At 38.9% G+C, this 18729-nt stretch overlaps 1 long non-coding RNA gene across 3 annotated transcripts; it reads right to left on the reverse strand.

Annotated features, from left to right (window-relative positions):
- Nucleotides 1-1460: 1460 nt before the first annotated feature.
- Nucleotides 1461-12700, reverse strand: LOC123330870. Of its 3 annotated transcripts, none has more exons than XR_006547118.1 (4): nt 12572-12700; nt 3673-3756; nt 2536-2646; nt 1461-1572 (listed from the first exon to the last, which is right to left on the reverse strand). It is a non-coding gene; the product is annotated as an uncharacterized LOC123330870 (long non-coding RNA). The 3 variants fall into 3 exon arrangements; XR_006547117.1 differs by having other exon boundaries at nt 2536-2658; XR_006547116.1 differs by lacking the exon at nt 12572-12700 and adding an exon at nt 4885-5001 and having other exon boundaries at nt 2536-2658.
- Between the last annotated feature and the right edge of the window lie 6029 nt (nt 12701-18729).

The following is an 18729-nucleotide window of genomic DNA, read 5'->3' on the forward strand; positions in this document are numbered from 1 at the left end:
AGAAATTGTGAGATATATAATACTCCACTATATATATTCAGCCATAAAAAAGAAGAAACCTTGCCCTTTTCAATAACATGGATGGACCTTGAAGGCACTGTGCTGAGTGATATATGTGAGAGAGAGACACAACTGTATGATCTCACTTGTATATAGAATCTTTAAAAACAAAAAAAAAACAAAAAAAAAACATAGCAAAAGAAATCAGATATGTGGTTTTCAGAGTGGGTTGGGCTGGGGGAGGAGAAATTTAGGAAAGTAGTCAAAAAGAACTAACTTTCAGTTATAAGATAAATAAGTACATGTTGTAATGTAGAACATGATGGTTACAGTTGACATTGCTGTATGATACATAGGACAGTCGTTAATAAGAGTAAATCCCAAGAGTTCTCATCACAATCATCCTTTGATTGTATCTATGTGCAATGATGCATGCTGACTAAACATATTGCAGTGATCATGTCACAACATATGTAAGTCAAACTATCATGCTAAGCACCTTAAACTTGTGCAGATGTATGTCACTACATCTCAGTAAAACTAGAAAAAATAAATAAAAGGCTTGAGGAAAAAGTGAGTTCTCCTAAGTGGGGTTCATCACCCTTTCTCTCCCCACTTACAGGAACCACCCCTGGCATTTTTTTCTTCAGGTGGAACAATTGATGTCTCAATCTGTTGTAAGGTACTATACAAAGGAAGTTTTGAAACAAGCTCCCTACACCCAGACTTCTCCCCATAAGATCCTGCTCAAGAAATTACAGGGTGATCCTTGGAACAACAAAATGTATCTGGAGCAAAATATATGAACAGCCATTGTTGTGTTTGGTGGCTTTTTCCTCTCCCAGAAGTAGCATACATTGACTCTACCACTGAACCCTGAAGGGCCCACCTCCACCCACAGTCTCTCAGGGTTCAGTGGGTCTTAAGTTGCAATTTCCCAGTGTTCACTCAGGCTTCCACAGGGATTCGGATAAGGATGGAATCTTTGGGAAACTGAAATGCAGTTTTAGACTCAGTATAGTTTTGATAGATTTTGTAGACGAACCTGATACCTAATCACTAAATGAAAGGTTTTATGGGAAAATATGTACATGTCCCCCAAAAACAATTTTGGAAACTAATCTGGCTACGCTCCTTGATTATTAACCATGTTGCATTCTTTGCATTTCTTGGGCACTTTAACTTGTAATCCTGACTATTTTAAGTGGAACTTCTGATGTTTATTTTCTGTTCTTTGCTCTTTGAGGTAGATGTCTCTGTTTTGATGCCAATTCTCAACTTGAGCAAATTAGTGCCTCTGGAAAACAGATCTCTCTGATAGGGATCATTTAAGACTTTACAGCAGTGTTTTGCAAAGTTCTAATTACCTTTATTTATCTGGAATCTCCTGAAAATTAATCCCAAATTAGCTGAATTTGAGATGACCTACCATGAAAGCTAGTTTTACTAGTACATTTCCTCCTAGATTTCTATGACCGTGATTTTAGTCCTAGAGAAAAGTATATTGGCACCGTTTTCTCCATCTCATCATGAAGTCATGGTACAGGAGCCTGATCAAATGGTCCAAGGTTCCTGATAGAGAAAGCACAATGTCAGGGCTTCATAAGAAGAAGCATAAAATCCCTAATGCAGAGAGTGATCTCATTGCTTCGTCCTTAGCTCAGGAGCAGTTTCAGTAGGATGAAATCCCTGGGCATAATACCCGCAAAGAATGAGAGAGGTCTGGTATGGGTGATAACCCCAAGCTTTATCTTGAGCCATTTTTAAAATTCCATCCATCTCAATTTTGTTATTTGTGAGAGGGGGCCTTAAAAACTGTTTAATAGGAGAATTATAAGATCATATCAGATGTGTGAAAGTGCTTTGTGTTTAAAGTAATATATGCCACTAGAGATTTTGAAAATTCATTTTTATATTTCCTTTTTTAACCTAGAAAGTGCCCTGACCAGTCATAATGACCACATTACACATTTTAAAACCATTGCTGGACTTTGGTGGTATGATAATAGCAATAGCAAGCAAACAGGAAGAGGAGTGTGGATAGGTAGTGAGGTGTATTTGTGTGTGCGTGACCAGAGGCTGAGTTTTCTTCATGTTCCAAAAAGTTCCATGAAAGCCATCTAGTGTTCAAATGGAAAGGAACACAAATCAGCTAGGAAATCTACCCAAATGTCAGAGTATCCACCTTAATCTTACTGACAAAGTAACTGTCCGTCGCAAGTACCTGTCATTACTTTTCAAAAAATAATAACCATTTTTATCGATAATAGTTTCAAAGACTTGTGTAGATTTTTTACTTCGTTACATTGGTTAAGATTTTTAAAGTTACCTCTTAAGATATTAATAATAGCTTATCTTAAGATGGCTCTGTTTAAGGGAGCCAATCTAGAAGCAAGAATGACCTAGGACAGATGCTTTTTTCTAATTCCACTGTAGTGTATCCCTTAGTCTGGATTCCACCTCTTAAAAAAAAAAAAGGCAGGGATGTGTATGGACTCAGTAAGGGTGGAGAAAGGAAAGCTGATAGTGACTCACTCCAGTTTATAGGAGGGGATTATGCTTCCACCCCCATTAGTCTGATGCTGGGAACTCCCACGAAGATGAGGCACATTTTGACATGAAAGCAGTTTGAAGTAGTGTCCCACCCTAGAAAACAAGCTAAATTCATTGTTAATTCCTATACTACACAGTTAAAAATGTAAGAACAGCAAGTGTCCCAGACACTCAAAAATGCACATATCTTTTGGTGAACAATTTCAATTTTAGAATTCTATCCTTAGGAAGTAATTAAGCATATATGCAAAGATGGAGTTCCTGGGCAGATCATCCAAGCTATGTTCACCATACAGAAATAGTAAAAGCAACCTAAGCAGCCAACAATGAGTTTAGTTAAATAAATACCTCCATATAAAGTGTACTATTTATATTTAAAGTAATGTCATAGATAAATATTTATTCATATGATAAGATTCTAAAGTGTATTAAGGACAAACAAAGGTGACCAACCAACAGATTCCAATTTTGTAAAATGAATACATGTGTGAAAGTAAGTGTGGTTTTAAAAGCCCTTAAAGGGCTTCTTGGAGAAGGCAATGGCACCCCACTCCAGTACTCTTGCCTGGAAAATCCCATGGACGGAGGAGCCTGGTGGGCTGCAGTCCATGTGGTCGCGAAGAGTCAGACACGACTGAGCGACTTCACTTTCACTTTTCACTTTCATGCATTGGAGAAGGAAATGGCAACCCACTCCAGTGTTCTTGCCTGGAGAATCCCAGGGACGGGGGAGCCCGTCCATACAGACTCTGTACGAACAGACTCTGTACGAGTCCGTACAGAGTCGGACACGACTGAAGCAACTTAGCAGCAGCAGCAGCAGCAAAGGGCTTCTGACTCAAAATGGTAGACCGAACACATGTATTTGATCTCCTCTTGCTCTCCACATTCCACTAAAATGATTTTAAACCAGACTCACAAAAGACAGTGTGTAAATGTACAAAAAGAAACGCCCTCTGCTCTCACCCTCAGCACAACTCTGGGTCTTGCCTACCTCTTTTCAAGTGGAAAGAAAGCTGAGGAATAAGACAAGAGAATGGAAAGAGAAGATTTTTACTTTTTATTTTATACTTTCTGTACTACTTGAATTTTTAAATTAGTATGTATGTATTTTTGTACCTTTAGAAGGGCTGAGATGGCCCACACTCTGTCTGCAGAGTGTTTCTAAATCAGTCCACTTCCAAAGTGTTGTGCACTTCTTACCTAAAAAAATTAATTAAAAAAATAAAAGTTATTGCAGGATAGGTACAAATGTATTAATAAGTAGCATCACAGCATTTTGCATTTAGCTTCAAGAGGATTCACCTAAGTTTGCTAAAGGAAGAAGGCAAAAGAGGAAGAAGAAAGAGGGAAAAAGAAGGAGAGGAGCGCCGTCGGAGGGTGGTGGTGAGCAAGAGAGGATGTTTTAAGTGATGTGATGATTTCTGCCTGACCTGCCTTTAACTGAGCTTGAACTTAACCTGAGGTTAATCCAAAAGAGATAATTTTGATGTAAACTGGATACATTTCTGGTCCCAGGTACTTTTCATATTTGTAGTATCTGGCCACAGTGAATATTATTCTAGTGTTGATAGATCCTCTTGTTTTTATTTGCTTTTTGAGATTTAAATAATATGGCTTATTAACACAACAGCTTCATAAGGGATCAACTGAGGAAGCAATATTCTATTCTGGCACTGAGTAATCAAAGGTATTTTCAAGGATAATTCTCATATCTCCCAGGTTTAGAAGTTAATTCCCCAAACTAGGGAAAGACAGTGCAGAAATTAGTAATCAGTGAGTGGTGATATTAAGGTATTTTTTATTCTCTTCCCCACTCTCTTTAGTCAGATTTTCTATTTGAAATATGAGGAAGTGGTCCTTTTGTAATAAGAAAAATATATTTAAAAACAATTTTTAACAGAATGTGTGGCTCTCACTCCACCTTCATCTGGCTGGTGGGCCCCCAGTGGCTCCTGTCTTTTACAAAGGCAACCAGATTTCATGACTCTCCTTAGACCCATCTCATTTCCTCCTGCTGCCCCAAATGGAGCACTTTTGAGTGATAAGATGCCATGACATCATAAGTTTTCACCTTACCAAAATCACTCAATCCCAGTCTGTGTCAAATGCTATTCATAACCAGCAGTTCGGTTGTTTTTCTTTTGTAAAGTGCTTCGTGAAATTTTAAGAAACTCAAATATATATTCATCAGTAAAAAAAAAAAATTCAGAATTTGAAATACACTTAGAAAATGCCATTTGTAGAAGGAACATTAAATAGGTTACCGCTTTATTATATAAGTTAAAATGCCATCCAAGAAACTTCAGATAGCATAAAAAAGGAACTCACATGCTGATGATTAATCTGTGTTTCTGCCTGCAAACATTGAGCAATCAAGTTTGGGCTGCCCCCGGAGAACAACTTCGCAACCCTGAGAGGATAATCAAGCATTTATCTCAGAGGCCTATGGAGTGACCAAATCCTTTGGTTACTTAAAAGGCAGAGGATAAGAAGCAGCTGAGAGCTTCCTGCTCTCCTGCAAGGGCTAGCCTTGTGGAAATGTGCCCCAAACTGGTAGCCTGGCCAGGTTGCATTTAATAGTTCTCATGTGTGGGAAGTGAGATTTCACAAGACCGTGGGTTCTCTATGGAGGATAGATGCTTGAATAGATACCTAATTATAGGTTAGCAGTTCAGGGTTAATACCTTACTGTATCATGCAGAACAATAGTTGACTCCTTTATGTTAATCTCCTGGGCTCCTTTAGTTTTATAGATTTAAAATGGGACTCATACTCTGTTTAATCTGCAAATTCAATGATAGGTGCTCTTTGGGTGTACAGTGCTGGGCCCTAAGGTATAAGAATAAGATTTCAAACATGTATTAAGAAAGAAGAAAGAATAAAACACACCCTATCTACAGCAGAATTGTTGGGCTGTTGAGTGTGGGAAATGGCAGAGAAGCAGTTCCTGATGAGCCCAGTGGGAAGCTGGAGACGTCTTTATGTTCCCCTTCAGCATTTTGTAACTTGTTTACTTGTTAAATTAATACCTTGGCAATGAAAATTGCATTTTTCGTGCCTTAGATCCATCTCTAAGAAAATGCACACCTGGAAGCTGTCAACAAAAATAGGCTGGCCAAGTTAGATGAGCCCACGGACAGGGTTGGCACAGATCAGATTTAATCCCTTTCTCAGGGCACTGAAGCCAAGGACACAGGAGAGTAGCTGTCAGGAGTTTTCAGGTGAATCCCATTCCACCTGACCATCCACCCGAGGCCCGCACCACAGCCTCATCTCCTGCCATCTGACCAGCAGGTCTGCTGAGTTGCTTCACAGATGGCGAAGACGTATTTTCTGCTCTTTCTTCTTTTTAATTCCCACTTCCTTCCCTACTGCCAAGATGGGGAGTGAATGAGTGGTGGTTTAATCACCAAGTCGTGTCCAACTCTTGTAACCCCATCGGCTGTGGCCCACTAGGCTCCTCTGTCCATAGGCTTTTCCAGGCAAGAATACTGGAGTGGGTTGCCATTTCCTTCTCCAGGGGATCTTCCCGACCCAGGAATTGAACCTGGATCTCCTGCAATGCAGGCAGATTCTTTACCGACTGAGCAACCAGGGAAGCACACAGCGAGTGAATGGAGGGTACCAAATTGACCTGGACAGCATAAATTAGATGTGCATAGATTATGGAGCCTGGCCTGTGTGGGGAAGAAATGGTACCCTAGCCTACCAGTTTAACCATGGTATCCAATTTTAAGCTTTAAGTATCTATTATTAAAACAAGTGTGCTAAGTTGCTTCAGTCATGTCCAACTCTTCACAACCCTATGGACTGTAACCCGCCAACAAGAACAGTAATGAAAATACCAACCTTCTTGTGAGAGCAAGATCAAATGAGGTAATAAATATAAAAGCATGTTGCCAACTGTAAACTATTTAAAACAAATAAATCAAGTTAACAATTATTGTAGTGGTTCTCTTCAAAGGGAAGCAGCCAAGACCTTGAGTGGGTGGAAAAGTCACTCCATCTCCCACCTCCTGCTTCTTCTCCCTGGCCCAACGCTCACTGCCTTCTATCAGACCCAGATCTCCCTCTCCCTTTTCCTCACGCCAGATTTCCTCACACCCTCCAGTGCCAGTGGACACTTCTCAGCTAGCTGCTGATCTCAATATCAGATTATAGAAATTCACAAAAAGGCATAAATGAGGATTAATTCTTCTGGAATATATTTACATGTTAAAAGAGTTTAGTAATCAAAAGAATTTTATCTTGATGGAATGATTTGTAGAGAAAAAAGGGAAACTGATTTTGTAATGTAGTTTAGGTTTATTTTTTCAGATTTTAAGTTAATACATGTGATAGTTGGCAGAAATGTATTCATATTTTCACCCAAAAATATGCACAAAAATAGTCATGACAACACTATTTCCCAGAAACAATCTGAAAGCCCATAGATAAATTGTAATCTATTCATAAAATGGAACTACACAGCAGTGAGAACGAAGGAACCAAAACTTTATGCAACGACAGGGATGAATCTTATGAACATGGTGATGTATAAAGGAAGCCAGGCACAAATGAGTACACACCATGTGATCTTTATCTACATAATGTTAAATAGGGAATTCCCTGGCGGTCCAGTGGTTAGGACTCAGCGCTCTCACTTCTGGGGTCCCAGGTTCAATCCCTGGTCAGGGAAATAAGATCCCACAAGCCACATGGTGTAGCCAAAAGTTAAACAGACAAAATGAATCTCTGATGTTATAAGTCAGGTCTGTTTTGGTGGGGCCTAGTGACTAGGAGGGAAGCACAAGAGCAACTTCTGGGGTAATAATAGTATTCCATCCCTTGATCTGAAGACTGGTTACATAGGTGTATTGATTTTGTGAGAATTAGTTGAGCTATAAATTTATGTATGTATGCATGCATAGTTAATTAAAACATACATGTTTAAATTTTGTGTGCATGCATAATGTACTTAAATTTAAAGTTTACTAAAAATTTGGCAACACATGTTAATTTCAAAAATATCTAGACTACAGGAAATATATAGTGTTAGAGGATAGCTTTCAAAAAAGGTACAATTGTGACTTATATAAATATCAAATTAACACACATTAAAGATTTTAACTCATTAATTAGTGAGGAAACAGTAAGACATTATAGATAGTTCAAATGAATTTGATTTACAGAGATTTTTAAAATTAATTTATTTATTTTAATTAGAGGCTAATTACAATATTGTGGTGGTTTTTGCCATACATTGACATGAATCAGCCATGGGTGTACATGTGTTCCCCATCCTGAACCCCCCTCCGACCTCCCTCCCCATCCCATCCCTCAGGATCATCCCAGTGCACCAGGCCTGAGCACCCTGTCTCATGCATCGAACCTGGACTAGCGATCTATTTCACATATGATAATATACATGTTTCAATGCTATTCTCTCAAATCATCCCACCCTCACCTTCTCCCACAGAGTCCAAGAGTCTGTTCTTTACATATGTATCTCTTTTGCTGTCTCGTACATAGGGTCATCATTACCATCTTTCTAAATTCCATATATATATACTTTAATATACTGTATTGGTGTTTTTCTTTCTGACTTACTTCACTATATATAACAGGCTCCAGTTTCAACCACCTCATTAGAACTGATTCAAATGCATTCTTTTTAATGGCTGAATAATATTCCATTGTGTATCACAGCTTTCTTATCCATTTGTCTGTCGATGGACACAGAGATTTATATGGGCTTCCCAGGTGGCGCTAGTGGTAAAGAATCTGCTTGCCAATGCAGGAGACACATGAGACAAGGGTTTGGTCCATGAGTCAGGAAGATCCCCTGAAGTAGAAAATGGTGACACGCACCAGTATTCTTGCTTGGACAAAGAAGCCTGGCAGCTACACCCCATGGGGGTCACAAAGAGTCAGACACAACTGAGCGACTGAACACACACATATTATCTACCAGCAAAATTTATTTACATTGTATTAATAGGAATCATTTATATAGCTATGGATAGGAAACATTTGCATGTTACATGTTAACCCTCTTTCTCTACTGAATTGGAAAACAGTCTAGTCAAAGACAATAAAAGCAGAAGTAACCAGAATCGATGAGCTAAATTTCATCCACTAAATTTCAAAGATGTTCTTACTCTAGAGTAAAATCAAAACAACTTGTAATCTTTCTAGTCAGGGATAACCTACATACACAAATTTTGTGCCATATTTTTTAATATTGTATGAGAATTATCTTAAATCTGTAGCAAAACTTAACTGCTTCCCTGTTGAGTATAGATTTCCCTTTGTACCAGAAAGCATTGCTCACAATCCTGATTATTTCCTTAGCATACTTTCTTGGACGAAATACTAGATCAAAAGATATGGCCATTTTAAGACTCTTTATACATATTGCCAAGTGCTATAGGAATACTTTGAAGCACATAGCTGGGTAGGGAAAGGGAGAAAGGAAAAACCTTTCCAGATTACCTGCCCACAGACTTCAGGGGTAAAATGTATGTTTGCAGTTTTGCAACTACCCACCGTCTGCCTTTTTTTTTTTTTTTTTTTTTGCTTTTGGACTTCACCAGGATTGAGCAAAAACTCAGTCATCGACTGAGGAAAAAGCGTGGGTTGGTACAGCAAACCACAAAAATCTCCAGTTTAAATGCAAATCCAAGATTACAAGAGATCTCCCTACACTGATGGCTTCATCTGTATTAGGTTATAAATCCCTTGAGGGAGTTTCCAGAACTCAAGCCCCACTTCCTCCATATGACTTCCTGTGTTCACATGTGTTTTCTGATCTGTTTTGCCAGTCAGGATTTAAAATATTCTCTAAGCTACATGTATCTAACCATGAGTACTAAATTATTCAATTATTCAATAGTGTTTATCAATGTCCTTCTAATTGATGTGGTAGTTCTGAGGTAAGTAGTAAGCAAAATAGACTTATTACTGCCCTGTGAGTACCCAAAATATGTTTGTGCTATGCTGTGCTAAGTCGCTTCAGATATGTCCAACTCTTTGCAACCTTATGGATTGTAGCCCTCCAGACTCCTCTGTCCATGGTATTCTCCAGGCAAGAATACTGGAGTGGGTTGCCATGCCCTTCTCCCCAGGATCTTCCTGACCCAGGAATCGAACCCATGTCTCTTACATCTCCTGCATTGGAAGGCAGGTTCTTTACTACTAGTGCCACAGCCAGTATGTAATTAGTAAAATATAACCATATACATGGAATGAACATCATGCATTCTCAGTTGAGTTGCTCAGTTGTGTCCGACTCTTTGTGACCCCATGGACTGCAGTATGTCAGACTTCCCTGTCCATCACCAACTCCCAGAGTTTACTCAAACTCACGTCCACTGAGTCAGTGATGCCATCCAACCATCTCATCCTCTGTCGTCCCCTTCTCCTCCTGCCTTCAATATTTCCCAGCATCAGGGTCTTTTCAAATGAGTCCGTTCTTCACATCAGGTGGCCAAAGTATTGGAGTTTCAGCTTCAGCATCAGTCCTTCCAATGAATATTCAGGACTGGTTTCCTTTAGGATGGACTGGTTTGATCTCCTTGCTGTCCAAGGAACTCTCAAGAGTCTTCTCTAACACCACAGTTCAAATCTTCAACTCTTTCTTTATAGTCCCAACTCTCACATCCATACATGACCACTGGAAAAACCATAGCTTTGACTAGATGGACCTTTGTTGGCAAAGTAATGTCTCTGCTTTTTAATATGCTGTCTAGGTTGGTCATAACTTTTCTTCCAAGGAGTAAACGTCTTTTAATTTCATGGCTACAATCATCATCTGCAGTGATTTTGGAGCCCCCAAAATAAAGTCTGTCACTGTTTCCACTGTTTCCCCATCATGCATTTTAATGTCAGGCTATTTATTGTTTGATGTTGTATTTGTTGACTGCTCCCTAGAGATAGATCTTCTCTTTCCAACTAGATAAGATGCTCCTTGAAGATAGGGCTATGTCTTCACTTCGCTAATATCTTCCAAATTATTGTGCACTTAATAGACATCTAGTAGAGAGCAACTCCAGTAGAGAGCAAGCTCCAGGAGATGGTAAAGGACAGGGAAGCCTGGTGTGCTGCAGTCCATGGGGTCGCAAAGAGTCAGACACGACTGAGCAACTGAACAACAGAGAGCAACTAAAGTGGGTTTCATGTCTGCATGGACCAAGCAAGCTATTCCTTCCAGCTCCTCAATTATTCTTATAATCTCTGTGGGGATAAATAACAAATGACTGGGAAACATGATGTAACTTATTATGTAAGTGTTGTTTTACATTATGTCTTTGCCAATAGGTGGCATCATCAATTTTGAAATTACATTTTCTAATTTGTAACCCCGAATTTTAAGTATGCAGTTCATTTGATAAATGTTTACTGGGCATCTTCTATGTGGAAGCTGCCCTGCTGGCTACCACTAACAGAATGAGAAATAAAAATACTACAGATATTCCCTTCCTAGTATACCCTAAAGGACATTCCACTTTCAGATTTCATTTTTGTTTTACAAAAATAACATCTAAATCTGTGATAACAACTAAAAAATGACAATTTTACCTGTGTGTGTGTATTTTCAACTCAACCTAATATTTTATTTTAAATGGAGGAGAGGGATGTTAATTTAAATAAAATGTAAACCAGAAAAATATGGATTGGGTGTGGGAGTGGGGGGGAGTCAATCCGCAGAATTTAATCCAAGCTAACTTTTTAAATAACACAATTTACCACTCCTCAGTGAAAGGAAATTTATTTCCTTTTGGAAGATAAGAGGAGCATGATCCAGGCATAACAGAACTATTTCTACAGCTTCCAAGGCTGCACAGTCCCATCTGGAGATAATAAAAGATCCCATTCCTCTGTGTTTATTTCAAAAATTCATTCTCTGGAATGATCTGAGGTTGCAAACTGTAGAGCATTTGCCAGCTAAAAAGGGCTGCTGCCTCCATGTTACTCAGGAGGTGTCTAGTCCCCAGGAAAGTGGGGACTTTCTAAACTCTCCTTAGAGTGGAAGGAAGCCCCCTGCCCTTCCCAACAATATTCCTTCTCAGCAGTCTGGGGGAAGAAAAGGAGAAGGAGAAACAGGGAAGAGAAGCAGTGGGAAAATGAGATTTCAGTATTTGCATTAAACACCATGTACCAGTCACTAATTCATCCACCTTCTGATGAGAGGAAAGTAATATGTGACCAAATGTGTGCTTCTTTTTACTGAGCATCTTTAAAGGGCAATGAATGGCATTAGGTACTTTGGGAGGTGCAAAGGTGGAGCATAGAAAGATTTTGCCACCCAGAAGCTCCCAGTCTAGTAGCCACAATACTGTCTTGTGTAGTAGTGGTTAGAAGTATGGGCTCTTGGCTTTATTCATTTGAACCCTGACTCCACCATGTACATATTCTTGCATAAATTATTTAACCTCTTCATGTTTCAGTTTCCTAACCCACAAAATGGGGATAAAATAAATTAGGAATATAAAATGGAATTAGCAATATAAAACAAAATAATGCATTAAGTTTATAACAAAGGATGTTTGTTGTTACTGATACCAGTAACTTTAATACACAAAGGAAATGTTCAGTGTCATAAGAGAGGTCTATGTAAAGAGCTATGAACGCTCAGGAGCTAAAGCAGCAACTTCTTAGAAGGGCAGGACAAAGCAAAACACTCACTGTTGGTGTGAAGAAAAAAAAAAAAAAAAGACCCCAAATGGAATCACTTGTGTTAAGCCATGTCACAGATCAAGACTTAATACATAACCTAATTGCAGTCTCAACCTCCCCCAGGAATATAGTCTAAACTGTTCAGTCTGGAATTTCCTGGTCAGCACTAGTGAGGTAATCTGCCTTAGAGACCCCTTCCATCCTCTAAGAGAAAGATAAGGTAATCTGATCTTTCCTTGTCATGCCCACTTCTGCTTATAAAAGCCCTTCATTGTGTATAGCACCTTTATATATGCTACATAGGATGCTACCAATTCATGGATCATTGAACAAAGTCAGTAAGACCTATAAAACTTACTCAGTTGAATTTTGTCTTTTAACAGATTTGGTGGCAGCAGTGGGATCTGAAGTGAACTTCCAATGGCTTCAGGAACAGCAGGGGACAGAGGCATGTTACTCCAGAAACCCACTGAGTTTTCTGTCTTCTTTGTCATTTCCGAAGGTCATAGGTAAGTTCCTCTTGGTTGCTTTCGCTTTCTTTGGATAAAGCTCCTGATTTAATAGACTTTCCAGTCCAGGGCAGGTCAGTTTAAGCTAGCAGACAGTTCCACCCAGAACTAACTCCTAGGTCTTGGTTCAGTTTTCAACTCATTTGTTTGGGAATCTTAGCCCTTGGTTCTGTGACCACATTTCACGCTGGGAACTGTTGGCAGTTTAATTTGCAGTTTCCCATCCCTTTGAAATCAGTTTGCAATGCCCATCCTTTGAGGTCTTTTGTTTCAATTCTCTCCCCAACCCCAGCTCCACGTTGGGAATGGCTGGCCATGTGCACAGGGCCTTCTGCTGGCCCGTCTGTGGTAATGTTTCTTTGGTTACTGCTTGGTATATTAAGGGGCACACATTTGTTTTGTTTTATATGAAAGGCTATTGCTTATAAAGATCTTGGAAACAGAAAAGCCACAAAAATTGGTGAGCATGGATTGAACACTTAAAAGCTATTAGAGCACTTCTCACCAAACTTTAAGTCTCCTATTTTAGAATAAGTTCACCACAGACTGGGTAGACAGACACTAGGTCACCAGCCAACCTCAAGAACATTGCCATGCAATGAAGTACACTGTAAAACACCATACAATTTTCTCCTAAGTGGCACATCCCTTTTTAGTATTATTTTGACTCCAAAAGCTAGCTCAATAAATACATAAATAAATAATTTAAAGTAATAATTGTTTTTTAAAAATAATAAAATTAAAAGTTAATTACTAACTCAAATTCTAAAGCATTAAGCACACCACCTTTCAGCACACGTGCTTATTTTATGGCTAAGAACTATGGACCTGGAAGCTGTAGATATTTACAAAAATGGCAAAATCTTACCAAAAACAAGCTAGGATTCCAGTGGCCATAATGGGGAATGTTCTAGTTAGATAAGATCATTCATTTAAGAAGTACACTTAAAAGCTAGGATTCCCAAATTAAATAAAATGAGATTCCTGTTTTAATTGGTATGCAGGGGCCTCCAAAAGCCTTCACGATTCCGAAGCAGCTTCATTGACAGATTCATTGGAAAGGCCAATAAGAAATAAAAGACACAAGAGGTCCTAAAATAAAAGACAGTATGAGTAACATGGCTCCTACTGCTCCTTTCTACCTTCATTTACCTGAGTATTCACATTCCACTAATTCTCTATCTGAACTGCCTTTCCACTCTTGTTTTTTTTTATTGGAAGATAATTGTTTTACAATGTTGTGTTGGTTTATGCTGTACAACAGTGTGAGTCATATATCCCCTCCCTCTTGAGCCACCCCAACCCCACCCCCCCCCCTTTCCATTCTAAAGAGGTTATTAAGCAGTTTAAAATAAAACCACCCAGGGTTGTAGGCAATCCTTCTCATGTATCTTTCACAGCTTAGTCAAAGACTGAATCAAGGGCGGTACTTAAAGAATTTCCTAAACCCAGAGAGGATATAAAAAGAAACCACTTCAAAAGTCTTGAAGAATTTAGAGTCCTTATTGAGCCTATGACCCTGGTCTGACAGATCTTTATCAGCTTGTGCACATGCTGGTAGAATCCGATGAAGCACAAAAATGAAGGAAGCAAAATGCAAAACCCTGAAGATGATAACTTGAGATCCTCAATCTTCAACGTGGTCTCCAGTGGAGCAGAAAATGCTCTCAAAGTAGAAACTGATCTTTTGAGAGCCAATCCTAGAGTCCCCTGGTCTGTTATTCAAACATGCAACCAAAAAAAAAAAAAAAAAGATGAGTCTGTGGCTGACTTTAGAGCTCATCTGGAAGCTCTCCTCCTACAGGTTTCTGGATTTCATTCAAGGGATGAAGTCACCCAACCTGCTCTAGCTACACTATTTGTAAATAGTTTATGTCCTGAAGTTAGTGGATTAATAAGAAGACCGAAACAAACAAACCAAAAAAAAAAAAAAAAATGGGATTGGAGGCTAGCTACCTGCTTGACCAAACTCATGACTGTAGCTGAACATTTTAAAAGGACTTTGGAACAAGATTCTAAACAAAAATCCACCAATCTGTTGGCTTTAAAGTCATAACAGCTCCAAGGTCAGTCACCTGAAATAATGTCAGTCACCTAAAATGATGCCTGGGCCCCTACATCACAGTCCTCTTGGAGTCCATCATTAAAATGCTAACTCATGGCTAGATGTCTCAGTGGTAAGTAAGCAACTGGAACTCTGGAAAAGAAAATGTCCTCAAACAAGCCTCTGCATAATATTCAGCTGATTTGTAGATATGAATGTCCTTATATCGACCCTCAAAGGAGGGTCCCTGTACCGGTCCCTCCCAGAGTTGATGAGACTCCGAGGGCTTTTCTGGTAAACTATTACGTTATTCCCTTAAACAGCCAAGGAAAACTAAAATTAATGGAAAACCTTGCCAAATTCTTTCAGATACTGAAGCTACACTCTCTACTTTAAACCCCTCTCAGAGCCTGCAGATGTGGTCCTGAAAAGACTGATACAATCGAGCTAAGGGGAGAATTCTAACCAGAGTCAGCTCTCCCAGATTTGTCTACAGTGCCCAATAAAGAGAAAAATAAAATGTCTTTTGCATTTTCTTTGGAGATAACAAAGGAGTTGTTCAGCACTTCCAGAAATATTTACCATTTGTCCTGGCTGAAAATGGACAAGATATTCAGAAGGATTTTTAAGTAGCTCTGTGGTCAGAAATTGGCCAGGCTGAAAGCTGACATTCAGACCCTGATAGGAATTTTTCTAGGCCTCCTCCACTAAGCTAAAATAAAACTGTGTACACAAAGTAAAAGAAAAACCTTCTAAAAATGGGTGGAGCAACCTATGATGTTATTTAAGTTGAAACCCAATTCCTTTAGGAGTTAAAAACAACTGTCATTTTCTTATGAATCTTGGCAAAACCTGAAATGCTCCAGGAGCTCTTAGTTAGATCATTTCTTTAGGATATCAACTTCAGGGAAGTAATTCTCATTAAAACAAACAACAAAAAAAAGTGGAAGAGGTGGTCATTTTGAACTTAGACAAATGAAAAATCTCTTATATGTCTTCTCCACAAATATTAGTAAACAGTTCTAGCCATCTGAACAGATAAGCTTAATTTATTTCATCTATCGAAAAACATTGATCCAACTGCTTTCATGACTAGTAAGTTTTGTCTTATACCTGTTCCATGGCAGTAATTTTAAAACAGAAGCTATAAGATCTCTGTTTTCATCTGTTTATATGTTTGTGTGTGTGTGTAATAAATGTGTAGTATTTTCTACCTTTGGATGGTAGAACTAAAATTAATTTGTAAAAGCACTCTACTTGGCTTGAAGAGAATTAAGCACTTATATGAATTAAGAAATCCTAAACTCTCAAAAATATAGTGGAAACTAACCCAAATGCTTTTCAAGTTCACATGATCTGAGATAATCTTTGGTAAATAAAAACTAGTTTAAGTTTGTTGGGTTAATTAAAATAGGTATGTCTTCAGAATTATCAGCATTAAAATAATGCAGGTATACTTTATTCCATTAAAGTTGGAACTTTTTGGCCAATCTATACTCAGATTTCTTGGTCAAATAAGTTCATGTAGTCTTTCTTACACAATCTGTCAGAAAGAAAAATAACTTGGGATGATGGCTGACTTTGTCTAATGTCTCATGAAATTTTTGTGGGTAGTCTAAACATAATTACTGAAAATAAGTGAATTTAATAGATATAAACAGGATAAACGTTTTTAGGTGAACTTTTAAACTAGTTTCCACAAACCTTTTTGGTATACTGAAACCTTAAAGTTTTGCTAAATTAAATGATGGACAATCATTGTGTACCTAGATCATTCCCAAATAATATAAAATACTAAAACATTAATTACTAAACACAGGCCTTTTTACTTTTGCTTCCTTTCTCAGGGGAACTAAAGATACTTGGATTTATTAGTAAACATGTTTCACGTCACGATGAAAAATTTACTGTGAGAAAGCATATGTTTCTAGAAATCATAAAAAAAGTATCCATAAATTTGTCAAAGCACAGAATGCTAATATAACAGTTCACAATTGTTGTGTGTGTGTGTGTGTGTGTGCGTGTGCACGCGCACGTGCTAAATCACTTCAGTGCAACCCTAAGGACTGCAGCCTGCCAGACTCCTCTGTCCATGGGATTCTACAGGCAAGAGTACTGGAATGGTTTCCCATGCCCTCTTGATCTTCCTGACCCAGAGATTGAACCTGCATCTCTTATGTCTCCTGCATTGGCAGGTGGGTTCTTTACCACTAGCACCACCTGGGAAGCCTATATATACAATTAAAGCTACTAGTGACAGATTTTATTTTCTTGAGCCCCAAAATCACTGTAGATAAGACACTTGCTCCTTAGAAGAAAAGCTATGACAAACCTAGACAGCATATTAAAAAACAGCCACATCACTTTGCCGACAAATGTCCGTATAGTCAAAGCTATGGTTTTTCCAGTAGTTATGTACAGACATGAGAGTTGGACAATAAAGAAAGTTGAGAGCCAAAGAATTGATGCTTTTGAACTGTGGTGCTGGAGAAGACTCTTCAGAGTCCCTGGGACAGCAAGGAGATGAAACCAGTCAATCCTAAAGGAAATCAACCCTGAATATTCACTGAAAGGACTGATGCTGAAGTTGAAGCTCCAATACTTTGGCCACCTGACACAAAGAGCCGACTCAGTGGAAAAGACCCTGATGCTGGGAAAGATTGAAAGCAAAAGGAGAAGGAAGTGGTAGAGGATGAGATAGTTAGATAGCATCACCGACTCAATGGACATAAGTTTGAGCGAACTCTGGGAGATGGTGAAGGACAGAGGAGCCAGGAGCGCTGCAGTCCGTGGAGTTGCAAAGAATCAGACATGACTTAGCAAATGAACAATAACAACAAAAACTACTAGAAATAATAAGGGAAACATCTTCATATTCAAGGAAAGTAGGAAACATGGTTTCTATAAAAGAAGGTACAAGGAATGGAGGTGCATTTATGTTGAGGAAAAAGAAAGGAACTTTGTCCTGATTAGAGACTGCTGCTGCTGCTGCTGAGTCGCTTCAGTCGTGTCCAACTCTGTGTGACCCCATAGACGGCAGCCCACCAGGCTCTGCCGTCCCTGGGATTCTCCAGGCAAGAACACTGGAGTGGGGTGCCATTTATTTCATAATGGGAAAGAGAAAAAATGCAGGACAAATTGTAGGTTTGTGGAAAAAGAATCTTGGGAAAAGAATTTTACATGTGGTCAGGCTGGCTAAGATCAAAATGAATTTATTTAAGTCAGTGAGTTTTAATATCAAAGGTAAGCTGGTACAATATTAAAATATGGTTTTTTCACTGTTGAAAGGACAAGTTGTTTTGGATTGTTAGTCTGCTCTTAGTAAGACATTGTAAACAAAAGTTTTTCTTTACCTTTTAAGTGGTCTGCCTAGAAAACAAAGATTCTATATTTTATCAAAATAATTTCTTGTGTTTGTTGTTTTTATCAGGTCTTTGATTACTTAAGTAAACCTATTCTTCTTGCTATTAAAAAAGCAAAGTTTTGCTCAAAACTATGTACCCTCCTGTATTTGCTTGTCGCTGTGGTAAAATGGCTCTTATTTCATCATAGTGACCTATGATCTTTTTATGACTAATTGTTTTAAAATCTTTTTATATTTGTTTACAAACTTCCCCAAGTCAAATTCTACATAAAGTGTTTTGATTTATAACTAACTTTAGGGTTTCCTGGGGCGGGGCAGGGGCGGGGGGCTCTGGGACTCTGTGACCCTGTGCTGTGCTGTGCATAGTGGCCCAGTTGTTCCCACTCTTTGTGTCCCTTTGGACTGTAGCCCGCCGGGCTCCTCTGTCCGTGGGGATTCCCCAGGCAAGAATACTGGAGTGGGCTGCCAAGCCCTCCTCCAGGGGCTCTTCCCAACGCAGTGATCAAACCCAGGTCTCCTGCATTGCAGGCACATTCTTTACCATCTGAGTCTCCAGGGAAGCCCAAGAATACTGGAGTAGGTGGCCTATCCCTTCTCCA

The sequence above is a fragment of the Bubalus bubalis genome, chromosome 2 (genome assembly GCF_019923935.1).
Source record: "Bubalus bubalis isolate 160015118507 breed Murrah chromosome 2, NDDB_SH_1, whole genome shotgun sequence".
Taxonomy (NCBI): domain Eukaryota; kingdom Metazoa; phylum Chordata; class Mammalia; order Artiodactyla; family Bovidae; genus Bubalus; species Bubalus bubalis.